At 43.6% G+C, this 17111-nt stretch overlaps 1 protein-coding gene across 2 annotated transcripts in view; it reads right to left on the bottom strand.

Moving 5' to 3' along the window:
• The window catches only part of ITGA9 (integrin subunit alpha 9), a 422798-nt gene that overhangs the window by 47287 nt on the left and 358400 nt on the right, over nt 1–17111 (bottom strand). The window lies entirely within an intron of this gene.

Below are 17111 nucleotides of genomic sequence, written 5' to 3'. Positions count from 1 at the left end.
TCAACTTAGGTCACTGGCCAACGGCCATGAAGTCAAGAACCCAGGTCTGGAACTTGGGACCAAGCCGGATGGATGATCTACTGCCAGAGGTTTTCAACTATTCTAGAAAGCCCCCAGGGTGCTGTAAAACTCCTTACAGGTCCTCCTAGAGAAAGGGAATGGGCAGCAAGCAGGACTGCTCTCGGTCCAACTCTAAAGCCAGAGTTTTGCTACCAAAACACTAACTGAGCAGCCTCTGCCCTGAGCCAGACGGGGATCTGCATGCTCCTTGAGCTCTTGGTGAGTGATTTGATTTTGCTTCTGACAGCAATGGCAATGGTGCTGAGTGACAGCAACATTAGAAACAAAACAATGGTGTTTAGTCTTTCGTGATGATTTCCTTAAGGACAGCACTCTTTTTGATGTTTAAATTGAGGAACTGTTGAAAAAAATGAAGTCTTCTTTATATATCATCATCATATCACACGCTTGTAGCTGAAGACTGGACAGGATGTGAGGTCAAACCAGAAAATTAATAATTAGTAATTCATAATTTAGGATTGTGCTTACAATCCCATGGCTAACCACAGGCATCTGTTAAATTGCCCTATCTATAATGCCCTTGAGTAAAATACAGTTGTTCAAGAATGTTTCACTTTTTATTCATGGTAGGGAACAAAAACTTTTTTTGCTGTTGTTTTTTAACTTTTATGTTACGTTTGGGAGTATATGTGCAGGTTTGTTATATAGGCAAACTTGTGTCATGGAGGTTTTTTGTACAGATTATTTCATCACCCAGGTACTAAGTCTAGTACCCAATAGTTATTTTTTGTTACTCCTCTCTCTCCTTCCAACCTCCACTCTCAAGTAGACCCCAGTATCTGTTGTTCCCTTCTTTGTGTTCGTGAGTTCTCATCATTTAGCTCCCACTTATCATTGAGATCATGCAATATCTGGTTTTCTGTTCCTGTGTTAGTTTGCTAAGGATAATGGCTTCCAGTTCCATCCATGTTCCTGCAAAGGGCATGATCTCATTCTTTTTTATGGCTGCATAGAATTCCATGGTATATCTGTACAACATTTTCTTTATCCAATCTGTCTTTGATGGGTATTTAGGTTGATTCCATGTCTTTGCTATAGTGAATAGTGTTGCAATGAACATTCATGTGCATGTGTCTTTACGGTAGAATGATTAATTTTCCTTTGGGTATATATACCCAGTAATGGGATGCTGAGTCAAATGGCAGTTCTCTTTTTAGCTCTTTGAGGAATAGCCACACTGCTTTCCACAATGGTTGAGCAAATTTATACTCCCATCAACAGTGTATAAGCATGCTCTTTTCTTCAAAACCTCTCCAGCATCTGTTAATTTTTGACTTTTGGTTTTTTTTTTTGAGATGGAGTCTTGCACTGTTGCCCAGGCTGGAGTGCAGTGGCGTGATCTCGGCCCACTGCAAGCTCTGCCTCCTGGGTTCAAGTCATTCTCCTGCCTTGGCTTCCCGAGTTGCTGGGAGTACAGGCGCCCGTTACTATGCCTGGCAAAATTTTTTGTGTGTTTTTAGTAGAGTTGGGGTTTCACCGTGTTAGCCAGGATGGTCTTGATCTTCTGACGTTGTGATTCGCCCGCCTCAGCCTCCAAAAGTGCTTGAATTACAGGCGTGAGCCACCGCACTGGGCCCATTTTTGACTGTTTAGTAATAGCCGTTCTGACTGGTATGAGATGGTATCTCACTGTGGTTTTGATTTGCATTTCTGTAATGACCAGTGATATTGAGTTTTTCACATGCTGGTTGTCTGCAGGTATGTTTTCTTTTATTTTTATTTTTATTCTTTTTTTATTACACTTTAAGTTCTAGGGTACATGTGCACAATGTGCAGGTTTGTTACATAGGTATACATGTGCCATGTTGGTGTGCTGCACCCTGCAGGTAGGTTTTCTTTAGAAAAGTGTCTGTTTATGTCCTTTGCCTTCCTTTTAATGGAGCTATTTATTCTTGCAAATTTAAGTTCCTCATAGATGACAGATATTAGACCTTTGTCAGATGCATAGTTTGCAAATATTTTCTTCCATTCTGTAGGTTGTCTGTTTACTCTGTTGATAGTTTCTTTTGCTGTATAGAAGCTCTCAAGTTTAATTAGATTCTATTTGTCAGTTTTTGCTACACAAATAAACTAACAATGCTAATCTATTAATAATGAATTATAAAACAAGACCACCAAAATTTGCTAAATTGATCTCTATTTTACCTTTGATCCGAATACATTCCAGGATTTACTATATATATCTGAAAATAAATAAGATGAAGTTTTATATCCTCAAGTTAAACTATTAGAAAAGAGGATGTTGCCTATAAACGTTTCTCACAGTTTGGGACTTCTTGTCCTTTAAAAGTGTCTAATATTTTGGAAATTACTTTAGTTTTTTTTTTTTTTGGAGACAGGGTCTCTGTCTCCCAGGCTGAAGTACAGTAGTAGTCCAGCTCACTGCAGCTTCAACCTCCTGGGCTCAGGTGATCCTCCTTCCTCCGCCTCCTGAGTAGCTGGGACTATAGGCACATGCCACCACACACGGCTAGTTTTAGTTTTGTTTTGTTTTTTGTTGGTTTCTTTTTTTTCTTTTTTTTTTTTTTGGTAGAGATGGAGTTTTGCCACATTACCCAGGCTGGTCTCGAACTCCTGAGCTCAAGCAATCTGTCTGCCTTGGCCTTTCAAAACACTGGAATTACAGGCATGAGCCTCTGCACCCAGCCTCAATTACTTGATTTGAACCACAATCTTTGGGGAAAACACACTAGCCTGAAATGATCTCAGTCAACATCGGGACTGGATGATTTTAGAGGTCACTAGAGGGAAATAATGGGGAGCAGGTAATGAGCTTTAATGAAGATTTGGTAATTATTCCTTGGGTTCAGCTGCTGAAAGTTGCGATAAATATTGGAAAGCCCATTTTAGAAAGCAATACGTAAGCTGTTGATGTGGGGAGCAGCATGAATATTCACTTGCAAGATAAATGAGGAAAACAACGCAAGTGGGCGTTGGTGTGTGCCAATCAAATTCCAGAACCAACATGGATTCAAGAAGTTCTGCATTTCAAATAAATTAGGCAAATTGTAGATGATATATTCTCGTAAACTGCTGACTAAAAATGTGGCTTAGAAATGATATCCAGCAATCTCAGAAGATGTACACTTGGATAAAATTATTTTGTGAAACATAAGAATGGAGAGTATTATAGATTAATATATCATTCTTATAAAATTTTAAGCATTCAACCACATGATTAAGTTAAACATTATAAGCAGATAGTTGATTATTTCATTCATTTCCCCTAACTTCTTTTTATTGGGGTAAATTTACAGGCATTACAATCCACAGATCTAAAGGGTGCAGTTTGATGGATGATGTCACCCAGTAACTACTACCCCCATGAAAGTACAGAACTTGTCTATCGCTCCAGAAAGTTCCCACCAGTCCCTTGCCAGTCAATTCCCACTGTCCACGCCCCCCACCTCAAAGGCAATCATAGTTCTGATTCCTATTAAGTTGGAAAAAAAAAAAAAGAGGGTTGGGCCGGGCGCGGTGGCTCAAGCCTGTAATCCCAGCACTTTGGGAGGCCGAGACGGGCGGATCACGAGGTCAGGAGATCGAGACCATCCTGGCTAACACGGTGAAACCCCGTCTCTACTAAAAAATACAAAAAACTAGCCGGGCGAGGTGGCGGGCGCCTGTAGTCCCAGCTACTTGGGAGGCTGAGGCAGGAGAATGGCGTGAACCCGGGAGGCGGAGCTTGCAGTGAGCTGAGATCCGGCCACTGCACTCCAGCCCCGGCGACAGAGTGAGACTCCGTCTTAAAAAAAAAAAAAAAAAAGGGGTTAAATTTACCTAATTAGGGAAACGGGGGATATGCTATTTGAGGCTTGCCCTATATTTAGGTGTATATAGTACATGTGGATGGAAAATATTTATGCTTATTGGGTGTTTGAGAATCTGAATGTATGTAGTTGTGCTCTTAATATCCATCACTTTTTCATTCGGAAGCCTGCAGGTCTCCACATTCCCTGTCTGTCTTCTGGAGTGGACATCTGCTGACAGACCACTGGAAACTGTTTTCTGCAGCCCTGTGGCACGCACATTCCTCTGCTGAGATTACGAGACCTGGCCACCCAAACACGTTTGGTATGGGTTTAGAGAAACAGAACCTCTGAGCCCTGCAGGATGCATCCGTCCCTCATTAAAAACAGGCGTGGGAGCAGAGTTCCTCCTTGCTCTGCACATCAGTGCTTCAGGCTTCTAGGCAGGGAGAGGAAGCTCGGGAGCAGAGCTCCAGCCCAGCCAGCGTCACTAATGTGCTTCAGGTGTGAAGAGCTGGTGCTGTCATCTGGCCACAAGATGCCAGCAGAGAGGGGTGGGGAGCTGGGAAAGGCAGGGCAAACGAGTGAGAAACAGCCAAGCCTCAGTGTCAACCCCAAGGGGCAGAGTCACAGCTCAGAAGTTAGTTTCCATCTCCCGCTGGGAGTTTCTGGGGTGGCCTGTGAACAGGGTAATGGCAATGGCGTGATGTGATGCAATGTGACACCTAGTCTGTCCCTGGTGGGATCTGGAAAAGGGAACGAGGACTGAGTCTGCGGTGAATGAAAATCTTGGCCAGTTGCGCTCCAACTGTGGTTACATGGGAATCACTTCAATTGGGGAAAGCAACGTTTTTCTGGAAGGTTCAGGGTGGTCCCCTTTCAAAACGAGACTGAAGGTTGCCTGGTGCTACATAAGTCTGATTCAGACCAGCTAATCCTATTGCAGTCACACCTTCAGTCCTCAGCTAAAACTCAGGAACTCAGTACCTACTCAGGGTCATCGAGGTTGGGGGGGGCGGTCCTCTGCGTGTGTTGAACAGGTACCGATGTGACAGCCATGACAATAGCACCTAACGCGTGCACGGCCCTTACTGCACGCCAGGCTCTCAGGGCTTTCCACACATTAACACCGGTCCTCACAGCAGTCCCCTGAGGCAGGTGCTATTACTGTCCCCACTTTTTTTTTTTTTCTTAAGATGGAGTCTTGCTCTGTTACCCAGGCTGGAGTGCAGTGCTGCGATCTCAGCTCACTGAAACCTCTGCCTCCTGGGTTCAAGTAATTCTCCTGTCTCAGCCTCCCAAGTAGCTGGAATTACAGGCGCATGCCACCATGCCTGGCTAAGTTTTTTTTTGTATTTTTAGTAGAGATGGGGTTTCACCATATTGGTCAGTCTGGTCTTGAACTCCTGACCTCAGGGGATTCACCTGCCTCAGCCTCCCAAAGTGTTGAGATTACAGGTGTGAGCCACTGCACCCAGCCTACTGTCCCCATTTTACAGATGGAGGCAAACTGAGAGGCAACAGGAGGCCCAATGACCACCAGAGGTCCCCCAGGTAGCAGGCCACAGAACTAGGCTGGGACACACATCACACAGATGCAGACATCTGCTTGTCACCGCTTTCCTGCACTACCTCTTAGGTGAAAGCTGGATGGGGCTGGGGCAGGAGTCACAGAGGAGTAGAGGTGGACGGAAAGCTTCCTCTCCTCTTCCTGTGGTCAGAGGAAGAAACCACTAGCCTGGAAACCTCAGCATTCTCCAGCCTGACCCATTTCCACCACTGTGGCAAAAAAAAAAAATGACTCCTGCTTAGACCATGGGAGATAAAAGCGCCTGCTGACTGAGAAGAGGCCTATTCTGTACGGCCTCTTGGGCCAGAAGGGGGAACAGAGCATTCTGGAATGTTGTTTCTGGAAGGCAGCTGCGAGATCATGCAGTCCTTGTGGCCTCAGCTGACAGATAAGGAAACAGAGGTCCCCGAGTTCAGTGACTTGTCCGAGGTCACGTCCGGGCCCCAGTGAAGGAGTTCTGTGGTACAGACGCTCTTGATGAATACTCAACAGTCTTGGCTTCAGCCCTAGCTCTGCCTGCTAACAGCTGTGCCAGTTTGGGTCTCCAGGGCCTCAGTTTCCTCATGTACCCATGAGGATGTTGGCCTATGTAGTCACTCAGGTTGTCCTCAATTGCTAATTCCTCACTTCATGAACTCTCTGTGCATTTTCATTACAGCAGGGGGCTACCTTATCTCATCACACAGATAAACAATTACTGACGATCCATCCCCTACAACTCGGTTTTAACTGCCCTCTTTGCTCAAAGTCAAGGGGATATGATGCTTTTTTGTGTGTTGCAGACAACCCAAGCATCCTCGGCCAATGACCAACAATGTCATTTCCTTGGCTGGCCAAGGACTCTGTGGCCATCGCCCCCTTGCTCTTCTCTGCCCACTCACTCCTCATTTATTTCCCAGGCTATCGGAGTCCAAATGCTTCTCATGACCTGGCTGCTTATCTCTCAGGGCCTCTGGGAGCTGGCAGAGGTCCATGGCCATTAGAATTTGTACAAAAGGACTTCACCAGGCACCCAAACAAGGACAGGAGGATGCAGGACATAGTGAAAACACTGTATTCTACCAAGGCTGGTACTGAGGGTTTTCTTTTGGCATCTGCCCTCCTCCTAACCCCAAAGAGGACATTGTGCAAACCGAAACCATGGTGACTGGGGAAACTGTCAGGAACCCTGGCTGCGGGAGTCCAAGGAGTGACCATCACTTGGTGGCAGAGTCTGGGTCAGCCTCAGTCAAGGGAGCTGTCATGGTCAGAAGCCACCGTGGTGCTGGGCCTCTGAGAGGATCAAGTGTCCCCTGTTCACTCTAGGGGATGTGGCAAGACCTCGCTTCATGAAGTACTGGGTTTGAAGTGTGAATCAGGGCTGATTCCATAGGTGTGATACTAAGAAAGACAGCAGATCCTTTGTTTCAAACGTTGTTGTCATCTGATCCCAGGTGGAGAAGGGAAGTCAACAGCTTTTACTCCCCAGGCTGAGGTGGTCTGATAAAGGGCTTGGAGGAAACAGGGCATTTCTATGTTGTAGGCTCGGGAGAGGGAACTCAATCAGGCACTTCTAAGAGTTGTCTGTTGACTCAGAGCAAGAGAGAGGACACAGGTTTCCCCCAACAGGGCCCAGAAGAGAGCAGCCAAACACAGTCCCTCTGCCTGGGTCTGAACACTGAAGAGGTAGAAAAGTCCTCTGATCTTTCCTCTAAGTGCCATGCTCCAAGCACATCACCCTGGGAAACTGCTTATGGTCCCATCTCTACACTGAGTTCAGATATCAATGGAAATAATACTAACATTAGGCGCTGTTCTAAGAGAACGGCATATGCTGAATCCTTACGGCACCCATGTGTGGAGGGTACTACTCTCAGGAGGGTGACCATATAATTTATTGTCTCAATTGGGACATTTTTGAGGTTCAACCAGCTAGAATAGCAACACAGAGACATTTATCAGAGATGTGACAGGTAAGCTTTAACTTCTGGTCTCCTCAATTTCCACCCCTTTTTACAGATGAGGAAACTGAGGCCCAGAGAGGTGAAGTAACCTGTCATGTCTGAGAAGCACATCTCCAAAGTCCCCGCCAGGATGCTCTGTCCCACTCCATCTTCATTGCACCAGGCTGCATAGTCGCTATTCCACATACTGAAGCCCAAACAGGCCCTGACCACCACCTCACTGTTTATCCATTCACAGCCCCTCAGAGCACAGCTCCTAATGAGATTATAAATCTTGTCTACAAATTTCTCCCTCCACCAGGAAGTCAGCCCCTCTCATGATCTGACTCAGAGGAGGTGGCATTGCAGGTGGATCTCAAAGGATAAAGAAAACTTCTCAAGGGTAAAGGGAGGAGGGAGAAAGGAATTCCAGGAAGAGAACAGCATGTGCAAAAGCATAGAGGGGCAAACTTGAGACCTGAGTCTAGAGAGCCGAGGAGTTCAACACAGGTCAGGGACTGAATGAATGCTGGGTAGCGGTGGCCAGAACCGAGGCAGGGGAGATGGGCCTGGACATGGAGGAGGGCATGTGACAAGTCTTACGTGTGGCGTGGACGGAGGTAGTTACCTAGAAGGTTAGAGGAACCAAGGAAAGCTTTGAAGCAGGAGAATGTATGAGAATGTATGATTTAGATTATGTAGATTAACATCACTCAAAATTAAAAAAATAATTTGCAGCTTTGGTATGTGATATTATTAGTTTTTTGTTTGTTTGTTTGTTTTAGACAGAGTTCTGCTCTGGTTGCCCAGGCTGGAGTGCAATGGTGCAATCTTGGCTCACTACAACCTCTGCCTTCCGGATTCAAGCGATTCTCCTGCCTCAGCCTCCCGAGTAGCTGGGATTATGGGTGTGCGCCACCATGCCCAGTTCATTTTGTATTTTTAGTAGAGATGGGGTTTCACCACATTGGCCAGGCTGGTCTCAAACTCCTGACCTCAGATGATCCGTCTGCCTCGGCCTCCCAAAGTGCTGGGATTACAGGTGTGAGCCACCGCGCCTGGCCTATTAGTATATTTTTAACAGGCAGAAGCACAGATGCCTCTACCAGTTTGCCATTCTACCAGTATCAACCTCATCAGCTGGCTGGGGTTCCAAGGATAGGGAGGGTCACCAAACTGTCCATGGCTTGATGCCCCTTGAATGCGTGCATCACCAATAAAAGGAAAACAGAAGATTACATTAGCAGAGGAACAAACCCAGTGATAGTAGTGCTCCCCATGAGCCACGGCTGGAGTCATCCCCAATGTGGTTTCTGGGTAAAAAAACCCTAAAAACTATGATCTAAAAGCTATGTTTGTTGAATTGGCTTGGATTAAAGGGGACCTAGGTTCATTTTGGAATAACATATGTTTCCTGTTAACTCACGTTTCTGTGTTATTCATTGACTTTATGTTCTCTGTTACATCCCTGGGCCACTTTTCCATATCGTATTACACCAATCACAGGTGATGGCAATGGGGTAAACATGACCCACCCCCTGACTTATCGCCTGCTTCTCTGAAGTCACACGCTCCTTGAGTTTGAAAACTCAGAGAATGTTTTGAATGCCTACTTTGCTAATTCAATTACCCATTGCCTACTCTGAGAACCAAGGCATCAAAAGACAGTAAGCCTCTATTCCAGCACAGGAGGCTGAACACATACCATAATGGCTGTGGTGACATTAATTTTAGGACTTCAGGGTTTGAAATAAAGATAGTACTCATACAATAACTGAGAAATGATACCAGCTGGTTGATTAGCCTGACCTAAGGTGTCTAGTTCTAGAAAGATAAATAAGATAGTTTCGTATTATCCATCTAGAAAAATGCAAACCATGATTCATAGTTGCTTACCAGCCTTAAAGGGCTCTTCAAATTATATCTCATGTTAAATCATGTTGCTATGATTTACTATTGTTTCTTCATATTGACCAAAGACTAAAATATGATAATATTAATGAATCCTAAGACAAAAACTTTCATGTATCACCATTCATTTCAAGACCCTGTACTAACGCAGACTCAGGATAACCTACAAACAGTGAATGCTCACAGGCTCTGTTCATTTACTCAGATTTTTTAATTGCAATGACACTGTTTAATATAAACCAGAGAAACAGCGATAATGATCTTAGATTGCTCCTTAATATGAACATGCCTAACTTCATGTGACTTGCACGTGCATCATCCCATTTGAAAGTAATGAGGAGTTTCCAATGGCATTCTTCGGGAGATCCTTCTGAAGAATGATGGGTTCTTTTGCTTTGTGAAAAGAGACTGTGTTCATTAGTGCACCAAGTTCGGATTTTCTGACATTTTCCCCTCTGTGTAGCTAGTGGTTCCAAGGTGTTTATACAAATAGACAAAAGTCCAAAAAAAGAGAACCAGTCTGATGATCACAACAACATAAGCTAGGCTAATGTGAGGCTCTGGCTTTGGACAGTCCCTGCTAGCTTCAGTGTTCAAATAAAGAGTTCTATCTTTGAACTGAAACGGGTAAACAAAATCACACAACAGCCCACTCCAAACCTGCAGAGCTGGGGATAGAGCACGAGGAGCAAGAAATTAAAGAATGACCTAGTATCACTTAAGCACAGAAAGGAAAAGAGAGTAACTATAGATGTCTTCTCTCTTTCTAACTGAAAACTGTCTTCTAAATAAAATACTTGCTTTCTCTAACCCTTCCCCCAACCCTTAAGGCAATCATCCCTGTGAAAAGTGGTATGGGGTCTGAAAAGGTCAGGGTGTTACTGAGATCAAACCTGAAACTGAAAATAAAGGGGCAAAGCCTCCAGACCAATGTTTCAGAGGAAAGGTTGAGTATAATCCATTACACAGTTTTGACTTCTGTATGAGGCTGCTATTATTTCTTGAACAATTTTGCTTCTCATGATAAAAGCCAGAGGATTTCATTTCCATCAGCTTTATGGTTTGGCTAAAACAATGCCCCTGTATCCTCCCTTCCTCCCTCTTCCTTTGCGTTTGACAGGCCAACATGCTGGAAAGTCAAGAGTGCAGGCCACCACCACCAGGCTGCCCTGTAAAATGGGATGGCCTTTAATTAATTTACATGTAATCAGAGAAAGACAAGTTCCCCAGACGAAGCCCATTTCCCAGGCATGGGGATGGCCTTTTATTGGCGTTAAAGCAATACAGATGGGAAGTAGTCTCAGAGAGGCAGTGACACAAAAGAATTTCCAGATGCAGTCAGATTCTCTTAAATGAAAAAGCGATACATAAATATGTTATCTGAGCACTTGACATGCATACCAAAAATGTTTTCCTTCCACAGATAATGAAATATTTTGGAAGCAGAATGGTCTGTTGATTTGGGTAATAAATGAGTCAGTAGCCCCCATATGAGACACAACATGGTCCTTGGAATTGTATCTGCTTGTTTAAATTCTGGTTCTAGCTCTTGGACCCATCTTAAGGTAAAGAATGAAGCTCAGACCCATCTTCCCTTAAAGGCTAAAGCAGCACACCTATTGATTCACTGGGTTGTTTCTGCATTTCCTGCATATATTGCTTTATTAGTTCCCTTTTATCAAAGGGTAAATCACACTCATTTGCTGGATGCCATGATTCCTGCATCACCATCTGTCTAACCTCTTCCCCTACGTTTCTGAGATTACATACACCAGAGCAGTGAAAAGTGAAACCTCGGTGTCATTCATTAAGTCTCAAGTTTCAAGGACTTCATGGGAGGCCTGAAATACGCTTTAGGTCATAAGTTTAGATTAAAGAGAAGTAAGTGAGGTTGGCTCCCTGACAACTGGGGAGATCATTACTTCTCAGCATCTAACAATGTTGAGGCAGTTCCTTTTGGTCTGAAGAAACTTGGGGTGTATGTCAGAAAAGTGTTTTCCTGTTTTTGTGCTTTCGAAGCACACACAATTAGTCCTTGGAAGGTTAAATGAGAACCATGTGTTTCTCAGCAATGACCGATGAGCTCTGTTTATCCTCAGTGAGATTTCCTGTTATCGACTTTGGTAACAACCCATCACCCCTGCCATGGCAGGGCTCTGTGTCATGTTGCTTTTAAGGAATGAACGCAAGCAAACTCCTCACCACCAACTTTTAACGCCTATTCATGTAGCAGACCAGAGAACACCAGGCACCTACACATCGACATTCAACCGGCCCACACGCTGGCAACGAAGCGTTAATGCTTCCAGATGTCACAGCAGCTGCGAGCACAAGACATTTGGGCTCCTTGATAAGGCCGGGCACCTTCAGTCAGCAGGGAGACAGCACTGCGGGCTTGATTTATCCTCTCGGGCCACACAGGTTAAAGGGCAGCCTCTGAACCACACTGTGTACGGACAGCCAGGGCTGAAGCTTACCCCCACCTTCCAGAGGGTGTGTGTTGAGTGTAACTTGTGCTCAGAAACACACACGCTTTCTCCCTCTAGCCAAGCTCAAATTAACCAACAGCCTAGGAATGTAACTCTTGTTCCAGAATTCAATCAGCCATCTCTCTTCTTTGAAGTGTTTGGCTTCTGTTGAGAAAAAGATTTAAGGCAAACCTAATCCTGACCCATTTCAGGAACTTGACTATTCAACTTGCATTCATACATGTGCAGAAAGAAGAAAATGCAAAAGAAAAACAAAAGAAAGTTTAGGGCCATTACTGAGATCAGCAGTGTCTGTGTGAGAGAGAGAAACTGAGGGGGAAGGAAATATGTATTCACATCCCTGACCACAGCTTGTAGGGTTGAAATTTGCTCTAAGAAGCCTTCGTTTCTGATAAGTAATTCAATCTCTTATTTCAAAATTTCACCTTCCTATTCTCACATTGAAATTAAGGCAACCTCTGCCACGGGTTAAAGGAATTCGTCAAAATATTCCTACTGGGGGATCTCAAGTAGAGATGGGGGGATGTCCTGAAGCCACTCCCCAGGAGATACAAGGGGTGACTGTGCGTCTGAAGATGCCACTAACAGAGTGGAAACAGCCATTTCTTTCATTTATGTGAGCACTCACTATGGTCTTGGCACCAAATGTTGGGGATACACAGAGAATAAGGACCTTACCCTTTACTCTCATGGTGTTTTTAATCTCGTGGAAGAAGACTGACGATAAAAGAGTAATTTCACATAGTGACGAGTGCTACGAAGAAAACAACATACAAATGGGACACAGCGTAATGCGGGTTTGCAATTTTAGGTAAAGTGTTCAGGGAAGACTCATTGAGAAAGTGAACTCTGGGCTCAGATCTGCATAATGAGAAGGAGCCAGCTATGCAAAGATTGGAAGGAAAGTGTTCTCAGCAGAGGCAGGTGCAAAGGCCTTGAGGCAGGACCATCTGTGAAGGCATCTGGTAAGGCTTGACAGAGAGGACATATGAACTGGGTCTTGAAGAATGAGTGAGCTTTCCACAGCCAGAGGGGAGGAGAAGCCACTAGCAAGGGCAGGGGGCCCAGGGAAGTGCATAGTGAGAGCCTTCAGTGGCCTTCATAGTCCAGGGAGACTGGACGACAAGGTCAGGGGCGAGGGGCCATTGGAGAAAATGGCCTGGAAAGGTGGGTGGGAGGGAACGCGGGGTTTTGGACCTCATGGCTTTGGCCATTAAGATTACCTTAACTTTTTTTTTTACTGAGAATCTCAGGAGTGTTTCTGAGCATTATACAGATAAATTATTAGAACTTGAAGTTGGCGTAGAGAATTATTAGGACTAAAGTTCTCAGATGGTAAACCAGGTCCTTACTGCTTGAGTGATAATGATTCGTGATGAGGAGGGGTTGGATGAAGAGGCATGGGATTTGCTGCCAGTTTTGAATTTTTATTTGGAGAATATGGAGAGAGCAAAGAGGACACTCTAGGATGGGAAAGAAACTTAAAGGAATTGTAATCTTTTTTGGAAGAGAAGGGGGAAGTCAAGGTCATAGCTCAACTTCTCTATAAGAGGGAACTAGGCAACTGCTTTTCATTTTACTAAGGAAAGGTCATGGGGCATGGAGAATTGTGGATAGTCATAACAAGGGATTTGAGGGATACCAGAATGGCTTAACAAAGAGAACTTGCTGGAAAAGTGGTCCTGTTGTACTGGGGAGACGTCTTGATTGTATTTTGTCCAAAGGTAGAGGGTTGGATCATACAGTCCCCCAAATCCACCTGTTCCTACATGAGAGAGGTTTCTAATCCTTGTTAGAAGGAACCTCTCACCCAGAGAGCTGGCTTGGTACAGTCAGCCCTTGTTCTACCAAAAAAAAAAAAAAAAAATTGAGGGTGAAGGAGGGGAAAAAAGAGGCATGTGTTCACGATGGTGAAGAGCAGCAGAGATAAAATGTGCATTGTTCAGTTTTGTTTTGGGTGATTTGCTGGGCTGTTTAAAAGTGCCAGGTCTGGCTCTTATACAAGTCTCAGTTCCAATAAGCTGGCTGCAGGGGAGACTTCTTGTTGCAATTATCGTGCAAGCATAGCTAAGTCATAAAATCCAGGACTTTTCTGATGTGAAATGTGCAGGCTTTAAAAATCAGTATCACTGTCAACTGCTGTTGCCAGCAAAATAAGTGATTCACATTGTGGCAGAAAACTCCCCCAGAGTGAAAGCTAATGAGAACACACACGGAGGCTTCTGGATGTCCAGTCGGAATCCCACACAAGGGCAACATAGGGGCTGGCATTTCAAAGGTCAGAAATCAAATAGGCTAAAATCAAGGGGGAGAGAATTCTCAGGAAAGACACAGACTTGGCAAGGACTTCATGGGCAAAGAAGATCTCATTGCAGACTCCTGTAAGATAGCTTTGGTCCCTGCAACTTCTGAATAAAGGTCTCCGTGAAACTGCCCCTGACCACTGCATTTAAAATTACAACGTTTCCCAATCCCTATTCTCTTGCTTTTAAAATTTTTCTCCATAGCATTTACCATCATGTAATAAACTATACGCTTTACTTATTATTGTCTTTCCCCACCAGAATGTAAGCAACATGAGGGCTGGAAATTACTTTTTGTCTGTTTTCCCCTCTGCAGTGGGTGCTTAGCATATGCTGGGTGCAAAGTATTTGTTCAAAGAATGAGCATGTGGATAAAAATATCCCCACAACAGCCTCTCGTGGTGAGGACTGTCATCACCATTTTACAGATAACAAAATGGGAGAGCAGAGATTTAAGTCTCACGCTTTAGACCAGGGCTTCTTAAATATGAACAGACAAAGAAATCCCCAGGGATCTTGCTGAAGTGAAGGCTCTGACTCAGCAGGCCTGGGTGGGGCCTCAATTCTGCATGACCGTGCCTCAACTTTCAGGTGGTGCTAGAGCTGCTGGACAGCTACACACCCAGACAAAATGACAGCACAAGACCCTGCAGGTAGCTGAAGGAAATCAAAATGTTTTATCCCAAAATAGATTTCTTTGACATCATTTGAAATGGCTGCTGCAGGGCTAGCAGACAGAGGTGGCCTTGCAAAACTATCACTTGTGGGGAAATTTTGCATCTGTAGAGAATCTCCTTGAATGCAGCCAGGCCTTCTCTTTCTAGGCCTTTCCCAGATCTAGGACAGATTTGAGTCTGACACCTTTACAAGTCTGAAAAGAAATTCACCATCTACTCTCTCTAAGGATTAAGACCTGGAAGGTTTCATCTACACAACAACGTCACGTTGCTAGCCAAGCCTCCTGCTTTCTCTCCCTCATAACATGTCTTGCCATTAAAACCTGGTTGTGGTCATGCTCTGAGCATGCATTCTTTCTATAACCTCAAGATGGTATATAAGCTTCTGTACCTTACGAGGGGGCTGGGTCTTCATTCTGAAGCCTCCCCTGTATACAAGTTAAATAAATCTGTGTGCCTTTTCTCCGATTAATCTACCTTTTCTGAGTTGATTTTTCAGTGAAAAGGACCAAGGTTTCCACACTGTACAGTTGTGGCAGGGTGAACCCCCAAATTGGGGTTTGGCCTGGGAGGGCCAGTGGGTTTTGGCTTCCTAAGGGAAAGAATTCAAGAGGAAGCCCAGAGAGTAAAGCGAAAGCAAGTTTATTAAGAAAGTAAAGAAATAAAAGGGTGGTTACCCCATAGGTAGCACAGCCCCAAGTGCTGCTGCTTGGCTATTTTAATGGTTATTTCTTGACTAAATGCTAAAAAAGGAGTGGATTATTCATGAGTTTTCAGGAAAGGGGCTGGGAATTCTCAGAACCCAGGGTTCCTTCTGTTTTTAGACCATATAGAGTAACTTCTATGAGTTGCCATGGCATCTGTAAATTTTCATGGTGCTGGTGAACTATCATTAGTGTCACCATCTTGATTCTGGCTGGCTTCAGCTGGCTTCTTCACCACATCCCGCTTTATCAGCGGGGTCTCTGTGACCTGTGTCTTGAGAAACAATTCCTGCTGAACTCCTATTTCATGGTGAACCCCACTGTTAAGAGTGAACATCAACTTAACCACTGACCAATTTACCTTGGCCTTCCCTCTAACTCTTCCTCGCCTCAATTTCCTCATGAAATTATTATGAAGATTAATTTGTTCTTGTCAAGTCTTGATACAGTATCTCTGCACTATGCCTATCTGTAATAAGTTAGTAAGAATTCATTACTTTTTGGTCTGACTCTAACAACTTTCTCTCAGAATCCTAACGGAACATTATTAAAGTTATGTTCTACTTTACCAAAATAGGAGAAGTCAATATTTATGCTAAGAACCATGATAATATAAACCTACCATCAGAAAATTAGAAGTTTCTCCCGGATATATCACGTAAAGGTTTTGAGACAGGTTCCTAAAAGTGGAATTGTTGGCATTCGTATTTTAAATGTTGGTAGTTATTGTCAAATTGCCTTTCACACCAGCAGTATTTGAAAGTGCTCATTTCTCTTCATCTTAACTGACAATGGATCTTAACAATTTCTTAGATTTTTGCCAGTTTAATGAGGAGAAAAACCTCATTTTAAGTTTGCATTGCTCTGATTACCAATGAGTCTAGGCATCTTTCTATATGTTTATTTGCTATTAAAATTTCTTCTTGAACTCCTGGCCTCAAGTGATCTTCCTGCTTCAGCCTCCCAAAGTGCTAGTATTACAGGCATGAGCCACCATACCCAGTCCCTAAAATTTCTTCTATGAATTTCCTGTCCATATAACTTCAACCATTTTTATAATTTTTGGTCTTTTCTGTATTATTTTGTAGAAGTAATTTATATATTATCTATTTGTTACCCATGTTGCAAATATGTTCTCCCAAATATCTTTTCCCTTATGATGTATTTTGATCACATAAAAGTTTAACGTTTTTATAGATTTAAATTTGTTAATCTTTTCTTTATAGTTTCAGGATCCTATGACTTCCTGAGGAAGAAGAGCTTCCCATCTAAATATTATGAAAATATTCAGTTCTGCAAATACTTTTTTTTTTTAACATCAAACTTTAATTCACCTGTTTTTTGTTTGCTTGCTTGTTTTTCTGTGAGGTACAGGCTTTCTCTAATTTCTTCCCAAATGGATAGCCAATTATCTTCAAATCATTTATTGAAGAGTCTATAGACTGCCACTGTTTTGGAATGATATTTCATCAAATTTATTTTTCTGCCCCCTTTTCTCTGTCCCCTTTCTCTGCAACTCCAATTGTGTATATCTTGAAATACTTTGTGGTATCCCACGAGGCACATCAAAGGCCTCTGGGGCTTCAACCATTTTGCTCATATTTTATTCTTTTTTCCTTCTGTTCTTCAGATTGGATAATTTGTACTGTAATCCAGCTTCAAGTTCACTGATTCTGTGTCAGCTCAAATATGCTATTGAGTCCCT

Source organism: Trachypithecus francoisi, unplaced genomic scaffold (genome assembly GCF_009764315.1).
Source record: "Trachypithecus francoisi isolate TF-2019V2 unplaced genomic scaffold, Tfra_2.0 Lachesis_group0, whole genome shotgun sequence".
Taxonomy (NCBI): Eukaryota; Metazoa; Chordata; class Mammalia; order Primates; family Cercopithecidae; genus Trachypithecus; species Trachypithecus francoisi.
Note: the sequence above shows the minus strand (reverse complement) of the source record. Positions and strands in the feature narration are given on the sequence as shown.